At 39.0% G+C, this 14,879-nt stretch overlaps 1 pseudogene; it reads left to right on the top strand.

The window, feature by feature from the left end:
- The first annotated feature begins 7,398 nt into the window (after positions 1-7,398).
- On the top strand, positions 7,399-9,942 carry LOC140222270 (uncharacterized; annotated as a pseudogene).
- The last annotated feature ends 4,937 nt before the right edge of the window (positions 9,943-14,879 follow it).

Below are 14,879 nucleotides of genomic sequence, written 5' to 3'. Positions count from 1 at the left end.
TTGTTTATTTATGTAGGATTCAAAATGTAAAGCATCTAATTTGTTTATTTACGTAGGATTCAAAATGTAAAGTTTTACTGACAATGTAGCTTTTGATAACCTAGTGTGGATCTTTATTACTTTTCCATAGGTCCAACAGTAACATATATGCTAAGTAGATGATTTAATAAGACTGATTGAAGAGGTTTGGATCTTGAATGAACCACCTAGCAAGTCAAGAAATAATTATGTGCAAATTAATAAATTCGTGCTCTTTTTGTTAGGAAGCATGTGCATGTTTTTTTATCGAAGAAACTACTTCCAACACAATCAACCTAGAATAGCCAAAAAGAGGTAAAAATGGGAAACAACCTTTGTGGCATCCAAATATATATGAAATTGGAAGCATAGTCCCAGTTTTCAGCTTTGTGTATGTACTATACAATAAGTTATGCGAGACACCTACGGTGACTTTGTCAGTCCTAAAAATCTTTATTATTTAAAAGTTGTCTCTATGGCACACTATTTTTTTAAGATTAATCATATATAACTTTACTTTTAAATAGCCACATAACTTTAAAAATTGTATAATTAGACTAATTATTTCGAAACTATTCTAAAGTTGTGTCTATATCTAATTATTACTATTTTATTATTTCAATACTTTATTTTTAATTACAACTGATATTGCGAATTACATATAGCTTTGTTTATATACTATACAGTAAGTTCCGTGAGACACATGTGGTGACTTTGTCAATCTCAATATTTAGTTCAACTTTTAAAGTCTTTATTATTTAAAAGTTGTCTCTATGGCACACTATATTTTTAAGATTAATCATATATAAGTTTACTTTTAAATAGCCACATTTGACTTTTAAAAATTGTATAATTAGACTAATTATTTTGAAACTATTCTAAAGTTGTGTGTATAACTAATTATAACTATTTTATTATTTCAATACTTTATTTTTAATTACAACCGATATTGCGAATTACATATAGCTTTGTTTCTATACTATACAATAAGTTCCGTGAGACACATGTGGTGACTTTGTCAATCTCAATATTTAGTTCAACTTTTAAAGTCTTTATTATTTAAAAGTTGTCTCTATGGCACACTATATTTTTAAGATTATTCATATATAAGTTTACTTTTAAATAGCCACATTTGACTTTTAAAATTGTATAATTAGACTAATTATTTTGAAACTATTCTAAAGTTGTGTGTATAACTAATTATAACTATTTTATTATTTCAATACTTTATTTTTCATTACAATTGATATTGCTAATTACATATAGCCCACATTGTATTTATATGGTTATAATGATGCATTTACTATTAAGGTGGCTATTGAGTTATAATTTGCAACCAATATGATTAAGAATGCATAGTTTATTACATGAGGTCACATCATGTATTGATTTTGATTTTTTATGATTTCATTTTCTAGTATCCGAATATGTTTCATGTATTGATACAAGCAAATATGTCGCACCCGGTTTTAAAGGCAAAACCAGATGACTATCATATCTGTGCTAGGATCAAGTTTTACACATACAATGACTTCAGTAAATATCAAATACAGTATTATAACGTAAAGAGATAGTTGAATAGATTACATAACCAGAATCTGAGATAAAAATCTCTAGTAAGCAACAGATCTCCAACAACTCCATGGGCAGTTGACTGAGGGAAATGTACGCATAGCAAATCTTCAAAGTCTTCAACAGAGTTGCCTTGTACGGAACAACGGATATAGCAAGTGTGAGTACACTTCTGGTTGGTACTCAGCAAGTGTGAGGAAAAGTGTAATGTAAGGCCAATCAAGGAATAGCTGACTAGTTTACTGCATTTAAGCACTTTTAAAGTTGGTCAAGTTTTATTAGCAAGCTTTTTACTAGAGTGTAAATTTATACCACCCAATTAAGATAAAGATAAATAACTGAACATGAACATAGATACAACATAAAAGAAACACAGGTTTATTATTCTTCAAGTTCAATTATTATGTGAGGGTCCGGGCCGCTCTTGACCATGAGCACGATTGATATATCAGTTTTACACTCTGCAAGGATTGTACACTTTCACCATAAGTCGTGTAAAAGTTCAGACCATGTTGTGCAAAAGTAAGCACTTATCACACTACCGAGGTGTGACTGCATATGCTACAAGGCTTTTACAAAGATTCCCTAATAAGTGATAACCCGCTAAGGTTTCCTCATAAGGGGATGAACCCTCCCCCAAGTGGTGCGTATATCCCTTGACTTGACAAGCCATCGCATAACCTATGAGCCTCTCTTGCCCTTTCGGTAAGACTATCACAAACTAGAGTCTCTAATTAGTAAGTCAAGATCAGAGCCTGTTGGTCTTATGATTGTACTATTTTTCTGGATGGTCACTTCATGTTCCAATTAAGGCATGTGAGTGTTGCAATTAACATAAAATAAATTAGGTTCATCCACTACAAGAAACTATTTAAGCTGTGATGGATTTTCCATAACATTTTTAAAGAACAGCACTAATCATACATAATCTGTGACAATTATCAATTTTCTGTCTTGGATCCGTAACTGTGGATATCAAGCCCATAATATAGTGACGTTTTATCAAATTTATCACAATCCAATACACTAACTAGTATAAAATTCGTCATGGATCATCATGAGGGCAAGGGGGTTTTAAACTTGAAAAATAAGCAAAGAAAATGGCACACCCTTGAATTTATTTAGGCTTAAAATTTGTTGTCTTTACTTTCTAAATTTATGTTGCATAGGAAAACATCCATTATTTTTTCTCGAAAAACCATTTTTTCCAACATCAACATTTTCTAAAGATAGTACACTACAACGCTGCAGATCTAAAAATTAAAATAGGAAAAAAGAAAAAATAGTATAACGCCTCGGGCTGGCTCGAATGAAGATTTGAATGATTAGAGTTGCATGCCTTACCACTGCACTACACCTTAATTTATGATTGTGATCTGCATTTAACCTATTTATACATATATTTGCTCACGCTGGCCGGGCCACGTCACCAGCCCATCTGTCGGTACAGTCCACCTCAGTCTTCGTACTGTGCCAAGGGCAGGTCCAGCGGGGGTTCGGCTCGTTTAGGCCACGGTAGTCGAACAAAACTTTAGTCTTAGTTGCCCAACTTTGAGGTGTCAAAAATACTGTAGCAACACTGTAACGTTTCGTTTGTATTTGTGAATTATTGTCCAAATATTGACTAATTAGGCTCAAAAGATTCGTCTCGCAAAGTACAACAAAACTGTGCAATTAGTTTTTGATTTTGTCTACATTCAGTACTCCATGTATGTACCGCAAGTTTGATGTAATGGGGAATCTTCTTTTTGCATAGTGACAAAGTTGGAATTTTGGAGTGAACTGAGGCCATGTTTAGTTACCCCTAACTTCCAACTTTGACACTATGCAAAAAGAAGATTTCCCATCACATCAAACTTGCGGTACATGCATGGAGTACTAAATGTAGACGAAATTAAAAACTAATTGCACAGTTTTGTTGTACTTTGCGAGATGAATCTTTTGAGCCTAATTAGTCAATATTTGAACAATAATTCACAAATACAAACGAAACGCTACATTGTGCTACAGTGCTGGTACAGTAATTTTGCATCTCCTAAATTGACCAACTAAAGGCCTAAACATGACCTTTGGTTTTGATGGCCACTGTGTTAACATCAACTCATGGGCCCATATGCATGGGCTAGAAAAAAAATTATCCCACCTGCCTCGTCTCAAGCGAACCAATGGAAACACATGGAAGGAACTGCATCCGCGCTGCGAGGAGTTTTTTATTCGTAACAGTCGAACCAAGTTTGACGGTCGATTTTCGAAGCGTTCGGCCGCACAGCTACCAGCGTTCAACGTTCAGACTGCTGCAGTTGCTGACATGCTGTTGCTGTTCCGTTGCTCTAGTTTCACCCCCAACTCCTAAGTTTGGCATTGTATAAAAAGAAAATTTCCCATCCCATCAAACTTGCGGTACATGCATGGAGTACTAAATGTAGACGAAATTAAAAACTAATTGCATAGTTTTGTTGTACTTTGCGAGACGAATCTTTTGAGTTAGACAATAATTCACAAATACAAACGAAACGCTACAGTGTGCTACAGTGCTGTAACAGTAATTTGGCACCTCCAAACTTTGGCAACTAAACAAGGCCCTACTTGCGCGGCAACCCAATACAGTCGAGCAGTTTGCTTGCTGGCTGCTGCAGTTGCAGCCAGCTAGCCGGAAGTAGCGCAGCCGAGCAAGTGCTTTAGGCCTTGTTTAGTTGTCCGACCAAAATCACTGCGCCAGCACTGTAGTATACTGTAACGTTTCGTTTGTATTTGTGAATTATTGTCCAAATATTGACTAATTAGGCTCAAAAGATTCGTCTCACAAAGTACAACCAAACTGTGCAATTAGTTTTTGATTTCATCTACATTCAGTACTCCATGCATGTACCGTAAATTTGATGTGATGGAAAATCTTCTTTTTGCATAGTGCTAAAGTTGGGATTTTGGGATAACTAAACAAGGCCTTAGTTCTGACAGCACATCGATGCCCACAGTGCTTTGTTCGCTTTTGCTGGCCCAATGTTTGATACTGGAGCTGCCCTGATGACCGGCACGCTCGCGTGGTGCCACGTCACAGTCCAATCAGAGAGCGCGGTGGGCCCATTTGTCAGCGGGTGAGGAAATTCAGCAAAAATAGTGCTTCAGGTATTTTTCTGGCATGGCATATTCGGCAAAAAAATATGGCAACGAGGGGAATCGAACCCGCGACATCACAACTAAGGAGGTGTTTGGATCTATGGACTAATTTTTAGTTCGGGTCACATTGAATGTTTGATACCAATTAGAAGGACTAACGTAAACTAATTATAAAACTAATTGCATAAGTCGTGGCTAATTTGCAAGATAAATCTATTAAGCCTAATTAATCTATGATTAACACATATTTAATACTCCTAAACTTCAGTCACTGTCTCCAAACGGGGCCTAATGAGTGCAATGAAAAATAAGTCTCAAAATTGGCATGCAAAGGGATCGAACAAATCTATTAAGCCTAGCTAGAAAAATAAGTCTCAAAAATAGGCATGCAAAGGGATCGAATAAATCTATTAAGTCTAATTAATCCATGTCTCCAAAAGAGATCGAACCCGCAACGAAGAAGTCTCAAAAATAGGCGCATAGATGGCTGGTGTAAACATTACCACTAAGCTACTAGTTTGGTTGTGGTAATTGAAGGAAGTTTAGTTATATATTCAATAGAAGATCGCCCATCACATCATGGATCGAAGCCAAGCGAGTGCGGGCACGAGGACCAGTGGTATTTCTCCGTCACAAGAACTCCAAATTTGTTAGTTCCTTTTTCTAATTTTTTCTAAAATCACGATCTTTCATTTGGTAGTGTTTGTTTGTATGTTAATTTCTATTTTTAGATCTTTTTCATATGGTTCATTTTCTTCCATCATGTAGAAAATAAAAAAATTATTTTTTATAACAATTTCTAATGTAACTTCATATCTAAATTTGAGGTGCATACAAGTTTGAAAATGTTCTAAGGTATGAAAACTACAACATTTGAGTTGAGATATACGAAACTATGTGAGAGATGTGTCCTATTTATTAACAATGTATACTCCAAACATCGCAAAATCTTATGAAACTTTTATGTCAAGATTATACATTCATAATATGATTCTATGACAATTTACAGGATTTTCAGAGAAGTTTTAGATATTAATACCATTATTTTAAATAAAGTTGCAAGTAGAAGTTTGAATTATGCTTAGCAAACATTTGAACTTTCTATCTATTTTCTAGATATAAGATACAATAGAACCGAGAAACTTAAAATATATTTTTGTGTAATTTTTTGAATCTTATTGGAGGTACACATAGTTCAACTTGAAATTACTTTCGATAATCGCACAGAAATTCATTTAAATGATAGAAAATACCAAATCTGTTAAAAAAATTCTTCAAACTCTTACATGGCAACTTAGATGTTATCTATTACATTTCAAAAGTGTATTGGATATTCAAGATATTTTATTTTGCAAGTTACTTCAAAAGAGTGTATTAAATGGAAAAAGAAAAACCTTAAGCAGTGAAGTGTGCTGCGACAAGCATGATTTCGGCCCATCTAACCATTTGGCCCATCAGAGGACACCGTTTTTAGCCGTTAGATCGAATTTTGGATGGTTCAGATGATCCGTGCATCGAATAAATATACCTAGATCCCCAAACCCTACCTCTTCCTCTCTCCGCTCCGCCCACCACGAACACCACTCGCACCCACTACAAGAAATGTGTTGATCCATGGTAAAAATTTTATAACACATTTATTCTCATCATAGATCTATGATGTTTCTAGCTGAAAATATCATAAAGTTTGACATCCATGCAAATTTAGTGACAAAGTTACGGGACATCATAAAAGTTGCCACTGTAGCCAAAAAGAAATCATCACTCGCTGTTACATGGTGGTTTTGTGACGATATAAACTCCATGAAAACGTCATAAACCAATGAGGGTCCCACATGTAAGTTTAAGCTGGTAATTGGGTGGTAAAATAAAATGAAAAATGTGCTTCTCCCGTGGGTCGAACCTCTTACTGATCGAATAAGAAGTGTTTACCGCGACGAGATCCGACATGTAAGGTAAGTTTTAGGTGAATGTGGTATTTGGCGGCAGAAAAGCTCGCACTGCAGCCAAAAAATAGTTTACCCACTGCCGCGCTCCTGCGATAGGGAAAAAAGAAGAACAAAGAGAAGACGGCCAGGACGGAGCACTCCGGCGGAGATCTGGTACTTCCTGCTGCGGCGCGTCAATCTGGTTAGTAATTTTGAGTTGAATTCGCTAAAATTTCATTTTGCATTAAGGTCTTTCAATTTGGCCAGTAATTTTAAGTTGAATTTGTCAAAATTTCTCAGATGGATAGACGTTGGATACACGGTTGTCAACTACTTACCCCTGAGCATGAGAAGGGGTCAATAATTTCATGGAATTTGTTAAGAGTAGATACTCTGATGATGAACAAATACTATGCCCGTGTTGTGGATGCCTGAATCAATCTAGATGTACTGTAGATGTGGTGAACCTACACTTACTTTTGAATGGGATGGCAAGCACCTACACTAGGTGGATCCATCTTGGAGAAACATTCGAGGATAGAGTTCAGGAAAATGCAAATCTGTAGGATAATGGGGTTTAGGAAATACAATTCTACATGAGGACGGGGTTGAGGAAATTGCAATTCTATCGGATGAGGGAGTTGTGGATAATGCAGTTTTGTAGGATGATGGTGATCAGGAAATGGTTCTGGAAAACAAATACATATCGGGTGTGGAGGAGGACGAAGGCACTGAAGATGGACTTCCTAAAATGATAGTCGACATGTGCCACGCTAAAGAGCTTGGAGGGAAAATGTTAGAATTTATAAAGGAATATATAAACCGTAAGGTGTCACCAGGATCTAAATATACACAATTTACATTTGTTGTGATGTTACTTCATATCACGTCTTTCTATCGGATCAGCAATGTCGCATTCTATGCGATTCTGAAGGTGGTATCCCTTGCTTTCCCAGGAGCATGTGTTCCAACAACTTACGATGATGCAATGAAGTACATACATGCCATGTGACTCGGCTATGAATCTATCCATGTTTGCAAGAATAATTGTGTATTGTTTCGCAAGACGCTAGCTAAACATGATGTGTGCCCAGTGTGTTGTGAAGCGGATTCAAGATGGAAAGATGCAGACAACAAGAAGCATGCTCCTCAAAAGGTATTGAGGTATTTTCCACTGGTTTCAAGGCTGAAGAAGATGTTTCTTTCATAAAAAACCGCAAAGGATGCACAATGGCACGAGTTGAAGCGACAATTGGTGGACAATGAGCTTAGCCATCTACCTGATGGTGAGGCATGGAAAGACTTCGATAAAAATTGGTCAGAATTTGCAAAATATGTTAGGAACATTAGACTTGGCCTTGCAACCGATGGTTTCAATCCATTTGGCAACATGACCAACTCATATAGTATGTGGCCACTATTTGTTGTGCCGTATAACATGCCACCGTATGCATGGAAGAATCAAACTTCATGATGGCATTATTGATCCCTGGGCCGAGTTCTCCATCAAAGGATTTTGATGTCTTCTTGCAACCTCCCGTAGATGAGCTGTTGGACCTTTGGAAGGGTGTCGATGCATACGATGCTTGTAGTCAACAATCCTTTAAACTACATGCTACAGTTATTTGATGCATACATGATTATCCAGCATTGAGCACATTGGCGGGGTGAGTCATGAAAGGTTATTATGCTTGTGTGCGTTGTGGCAAGAATCCTTGCTCAAGGAGATTGAAGAACAAGATATGTTATATTGGCCATCATCGTTTCCTTCCAACCGATGATCCATGGAGAAGAAAGAAAGCAAAGTTTGATGGTAATACTGAAAAAGAGAGAGGCCAGAGCAATTTACTACTAAGGAGATTTAGCAACAATTGGAGAAGGTTAAAGATGTTAAACTAGGAAAGCCTCCTTAAGGTCAGAAAAGGAAGTGGGAACCAAGATAGTGTTGGAGCCGAAGGGTTTGTTTGTTTGACTTGCCGTATTGGACAACTCTGAAGTTGCCACATAATCTTGATATCATGCAGATTGAGAAAAATATATGCGAAAACCTTAGTGGAACATTGCTTAAAATTGCTGGGAAGACAAAAGACATGGTCAATGCTAGGGTTGATTTGGAAGAGATGGACATTAGACCACATCTACAAATGTTGAATACTATGGAAGGGGAGTCATGCAAAATACCAGAAGCTCCATATACAATGGGTAAAAAGAAATAGAAGGTGTTGTGTGATTTTATAAGTCAAGTGAAGTTCCCAGATGGATATGCTTCTAACTTATCAAGATGTATGGCCGTTGATGGATGCAAACTCCAAGGACTGAAAACTCATGATTGTGATATCCTGCTCCAAAGGATTTTGCCTGCTTCCCTTTGAGGTTTAATGGATAAAGAGACATACTCAGCTATTTCAAAATTAGGAAACTTCTTTCGGCAACTATGTTGTAAAACCCTAAAGTTGGATGTTTTGAATAAACTGAATATAGATATCCCAATAATTTTGTGCAAGCTTGAGAAAATTTTCCCTCCTACCTTCTTTGATGTTATGGTGCACTTGGTTGTCCATTTGTCTGAGGAAGCAGTCCTAAGAGGCCCAGTACAATATGGATGGATGTATCCTGTCGAAAGAAGGCTATGCACATTGAAGCATTCCATGAGAAACATAGCTAGGCCTGAAGGATCCATTGTAGAAGCATATGTTGCTAATGAGGCATTAACATTTTGCTCAAGGTACTTTGCGGATGATGATATTAGCACACGATTCAATCAGGAAGGTAGGAACAAAGAGTGCTGCTTTGTTACAAGAAGGAGATTTGTTTCCAGCAAAATGTTGATGCAATTAGAGCAGCGAAGACTTCATTCCTTGATTCAGATTACGACTAGCTGGTTTGGTATGTGCTAAACAATTGCGAAGAGGTTGAGCCATATATCGGGTACGTAATCCGTCATGTAATGATTATACTGCAATTATTTCGGTCTAATTTTTGGGTGGATGTGTTTTTGTAGAATATACAAGGATCAGTCGGAAGCAGAGTGTCAGACCAGGTTATTGATAGTAGAATTCAGAAAGAATTTGCCCGATAGTTTAAATCGCATGTAAGTTTTCTGCTTTTTCAGAATAAACTTATGTTAGTTGGCGATGACCTATAAATAAAAAATATATAAAACTATGTTTTGGTTGTACAGATTGAAAAGATGCCTGAAGGAGAGGTCTCCGAGGACCTATATGCATTATCAGCTTTACCAGACAAGCGAGGAAGAAAATATTCAGCATGTCTTGTTGGTGGTGTCCGGTACCACACACATGCCTGAGAGGAAAATTGGAAGACAGAGAATAGTGGGATTATGGCTGCAGGCTTTCATAACAGTGAGCCATTTGAGTTTTATGGTTGTCTAAAAGAAATTATTGAGCTGCGGTATAACTCATCAGGGCGTGGCATAAATCAAACTGTTGTATTATTTCACTGTGATTGGTATGATCTGGGAGAGACCAAGAGGGAACCGAGGGTTAGAAAGGATGGGTACTTCATAAGCATCAATACTAGAAGGTACTGGTACAGAAGTAATTCCTACATTTTTGCTGAACAAGCAACGAAGGTGTTTTACTTGCCAGACAACTTGCTACAAGGCCCATGAAGAGTGGTGCAAAAATTTGAGCACATGCATTTGTGGAGCTTTAATGAAAATGAGTAGGACACAACGCCCAGTGGCATGGTACTTGCATATCAAGATGATGTAATTGAAGAAACCTTGAATGATGGTATTGGTGATGGTTCAGAGGCTCCGATGCCTATTACTGACGAGGAGGAGGAGTGGACTATCGTTCCAGTGGCTCAAGTTACTTCCATTTGCCAGCAGGAGGAGTGGACTGTTATTCCAGCAGCTCAAGTTACTTCCATTCGCCAGCAGGTTCTATCTGATGTGGACGGATTCAATTCTGACGATGAGGAGGAGGATAAGACTATCTTGTAATACCATGATGAAGATGAAAATCCTGCACCTGACAGTGACGAGGACTAGGATGTGAAATCAATTAATGTTTTAGTCGATCCGATCTGAACTCATTTGTTGTATAAGATATGAACCAATATGTACATGTAGACCTTTTATGATAGTAGTTGTGGGAAAATCCTTTTGGCGCATCTCAATATGTTCGAAAGCGCACTTAGCTGGCAATTGATTCAGCTTGTTGTATTGTAAAACACCGGAACATCCTGTGATGCCTTTGAAAATCTTCGAATGCCCATTTGGCTGGCTGTTTATCCAGTTTGGTGTATTGTCAAACACCAAAACATCCTACTTACAAAATCTTTGAACGCCTATTTGGCTGGCTGTTTATCTGGTTTGGTGTATTTTCAAACACAGGAACATCCTACTTTCAAAATCTTCGAACGCCTATTTGGCTAGCTGTTTATCCAGTTTGGTGTATTCTCAAACAACAGAACATCCTTATGCTAGAACAAGGTTGGGTAGGAAACTCCTACCCATCTTCTTGTCTGGGTGCACACTATACTTTTATCTTTTATGACTTTATCCAATGTCGTGTCACTCCTGGTGACCCACCGTTCCCATTTACTGCAAGGTCACTTGCGGCACTCGCCCTTGGTAGGGTTTAGCCACCGCTGCCACCGTTGCCTGCTACAGCCGCACGCTACCGCGGCTGCACTTCACAGCTAATGCAATCCGCCACCGCTCGCCCCAATTCCATAGGTATTCGTCATTGAAAGTGGGATTCGTTAAATTTTTTGAGATCATTGAGGTAGCTAATTCAAGAAAGATCATGCAGATGGGCCAAGGTGGTGGCAAGAGAAATGGAAAGGCTCTTGGCCTGCCTCCGGCTAAGCAACAAAGGAAGTCGCAGGCGAAGTCTGCAGGCATGTCTAGTGCTTAGACGCGGCAAAGGGGCAGGTCCATTACACGGGAGTCTTCCCCTGCCCGTTGCTACCGTACACAGGTTAGGTCAAAATCGGCGCCTTCCTGCCGCACACGGGGTGGGTCAACCTCAGTGCCTTCTGGGTGACAGCAATCTTCGCGGCATCGGTCGCCCCATCCTGCTGAGTTTCCTGCGCCCGACCCCAGGGAGAAGAACGAGGTACCTCTTTACCCTCCACCAGAAGAGCCACTAAGGATGATTGACCTGAGCATGCATAGCTACCAAATGATTAAAAGGCTTAGATTTGTGTCTGAGGATGTGTGGTTTAAAAAATCCCATGATAGGCGAGTGGAACCAAAATTTAGGAATGTCATTGAGCAAACTTTCGCCAATGTGGTTCACTGGGCACTAAGGAAGACATTGTTACCATAGATCGGCAATGCACAGTTCATCACTAGTCTTCCGCAATGGCTTCTTCTTCACATCATGACTTGCTGGGAGTTCGACATCGTGGACTTTGTTCTTTGTGAGATTCAAGATGTTATCCATGATGGGTTGACCGTGGCTCGACAAATATCGTATGCTCACTGGATCTCTGTCATCCTGAGTCATCTTACTAAAAAAGATGAGAATGGTAGAGAGGTGCAAACCAAACCCAAAAATTGGCGACTTTAGTACAACAATGCCAAAACACAATTCAAGATATACAAGCTTGCAAGAACAGGAGACAAACGTTGTGGCCTAAGGGCTAGGAATGAGCCATCTCCTGATGTGTACAAAAATGAGAACTATTGCTCAGACAGTGAAGGCAGTGAGGAGGAAAATATGTATGTACCTTGCCTCCAAATCACTCATAACCAGGAGGCAAGTGCATCGTGATCTATTACAGAAACAGTACCGGTCACTCTAGCAACAACCAGTCAGCCAATGGATCTTGCCTTAATTTTTAAGGGACTAGTTGATGGTCAGGCAAAACAAGTAGAAAGTAATCTCTACTTAGCCGTGCTACAAAAACGGTTGGATGAGAGACTAACTCGTCAGGAGGAGAGACAATTCACGTGGCTAGAGCAGTTGGCACAGAGGGCAGACCAGAACATTAACAATGTGATCACCACCTTCTCTGTAGCACTCAATCAGGTGTACCAGTAGGTCAGGTTATCAGCAACGCAAATTTAACTCCCATATGCTGGTCAGACCCCCTTGCTAATCATGCCTCTGACTGAACTGGGTAAATCCTCTGAAGTCTCTATGTCGTATCATAGTTCAGCTAGAATACCACAATTGTTGACATCAATGACGACCCTGACAGAAAAGGATTCCACACTTGTTCCCGCAAAGAAGGGTGGCGACGGTGAGGAAGTAAATGCATCAATACTCATGGTTCTATCTGATATTGCTACCTCGCAATAGCAAAAGGAAGATCCTATGGTGGAAACAGACACAGATCCGGATGATCATGAAGTCTCTACTGCTGCTACTCCAGATGATCCTGGTCTCACTACTTTGCAAGCTAAGGATGATCCTGGTCTCACTAATTTGCAAGCTCAGGAAGATCCTGCGGTGGCTCCTGCTCCTGATCTCGCTACGTTGGAAGGCTCTCCTGCACCTGCTCCTAGTCTCGTTACATTGGAAGGCTCTCCTGCACCTGCTCCTGGTAGAACTATGTTGGAAGGCTCTACTGCACCTACCCTGCTCCAACTACGTCGGAAGGCTTTGTTGCACCAGCTCCTGCCCCAACTACGTCGGAAGGCTCTACTGCACCGGCTATTGCTCCTCCTCCTTCTCCAAATAATCATGTATCTCTAGCTCCTGATGATTCTCTTCTGTCAACCAATCCTACTACATCGGCACCTTCTTCGAACCCCGATGACAAAGAGGTAGAATGTTAAACAATTCCTTCGTTTCCATTGATTGTTGTATTCGATTTGAACAATAAATGTTTCATTTTCATGTATGAACCAACTACTTCATTGAGCCTTGTAATAATTTTTGCCTAGGTTTTTTGCTCAGGTTTTAACTATTGGTTTTTTGCTCAGGTTTTAACTCAGGAGTCGTACAAGTCTTATAACTAGTCTGGTACCAATGGGATGCAGAATAACTAAGCGGATAGGCTGGCACATCGTCTTCAAGTTGCGAATGAAGCTAGATCATCTAACTACTCTTAGGGCATTGAAGACTCGGATTTCAAAGTGTTTGAGTCTATGAAGTGAATTAAGATTATGGATACATGCGGGAATATAGGCATGGCAGGGTCTAGTCTTCCACCACCCAAAAAGGAGACTTCTCCGACCTCGTCATCATGTAATGAGTGATGCTATCAATACAAGGAACCCAAAACTACCTTCGTAGTGTTTTTGTTTGTAATCTTCAATGTAACCCAAAATTATGTCCGGAGCTATTTAATCCAAGGGAGCCATTCAATCGAAGGGAAGGATGTTTGATTTCCAATGCGTGCATGATTGAGTAGTTAGCCAATGATGTTTGATTGCCAATGTGCACATGAATAAGTAGTAAGACCACCCAATCGAAGGGAGATTTCTTTGGTTTCCAATGTTGACATGTGTGTAAGTAAGCACATGCAACCAAAGGGAGGGATATTTGATCTCCAATGTGCTAATGATAGAGTAGTTAGCAAATCCAATCGGGAAAAATGATGTTTAATTGCTAATGTGCACATGAATAAGTAGTAAGCACACCCAATCCAAGAGAGATTTCTTTGGTTTCCAATGTTGACATGTAAGTAAGCACATGCAACCAAAGGGAGACTTGTTTGATTTCCAATGTGCACATGATTAAGTAGTAAACACATCCAATGGAAGGCATGGTACAAGGCTTTCCAATGTTGCCGGGATGGTACAAGGATTTCAAATCCTAGTAAGCACACCAAATAGATATGAGGTTTCTTTAGTTTCCCAATGTAAAACTCCATCCTAAATACACCCTCCGTTCTTGTTTATAAGACGTGATATGATATTATATGATATTGTCTCCCTTATTACGCTTATGCGCGTACACCTTATAAAAGGAGGGAGTAGTACCTAACAACGTACTTCAATATAAGTGGAGGAGTACATAAACGGAGGGAGCGGTACCAAATAATAGAATATCCGGCTTTGAAGGTGTTCTCATGATATACCAAAGATTTTGAATGATAATTTGTTGAATCTGGGTCCAGATTCTCCTGATTCTACCAATAAAGTTTTGGTACAGGTTACGCTGATTGTACCAAGAATAAGAAACGTCCCATGAATAGACTACTAGACATTTCACTATTCAGATTTTTGTTCGGCATATTCTACTAAGCGGAACATCCTTTGGTCACCATTACGTGGCACGGACCATCCCCAAAATCTTTCCGGTGCGCTATTCAAATATT

The sequence above is a fragment of the Setaria viridis genome, chromosome 3 (assembly GCF_005286985.2).
Source record: "Setaria viridis chromosome 3, Setaria_viridis_v4.0, whole genome shotgun sequence".
Lineage (NCBI taxonomy): Eukaryota > Viridiplantae > Streptophyta > Magnoliopsida > Poales > Poaceae > Setaria > Setaria viridis.
Note: the sequence above shows the minus strand (reverse complement) of the source record. Positions and strands in the feature narration are given on the sequence as shown.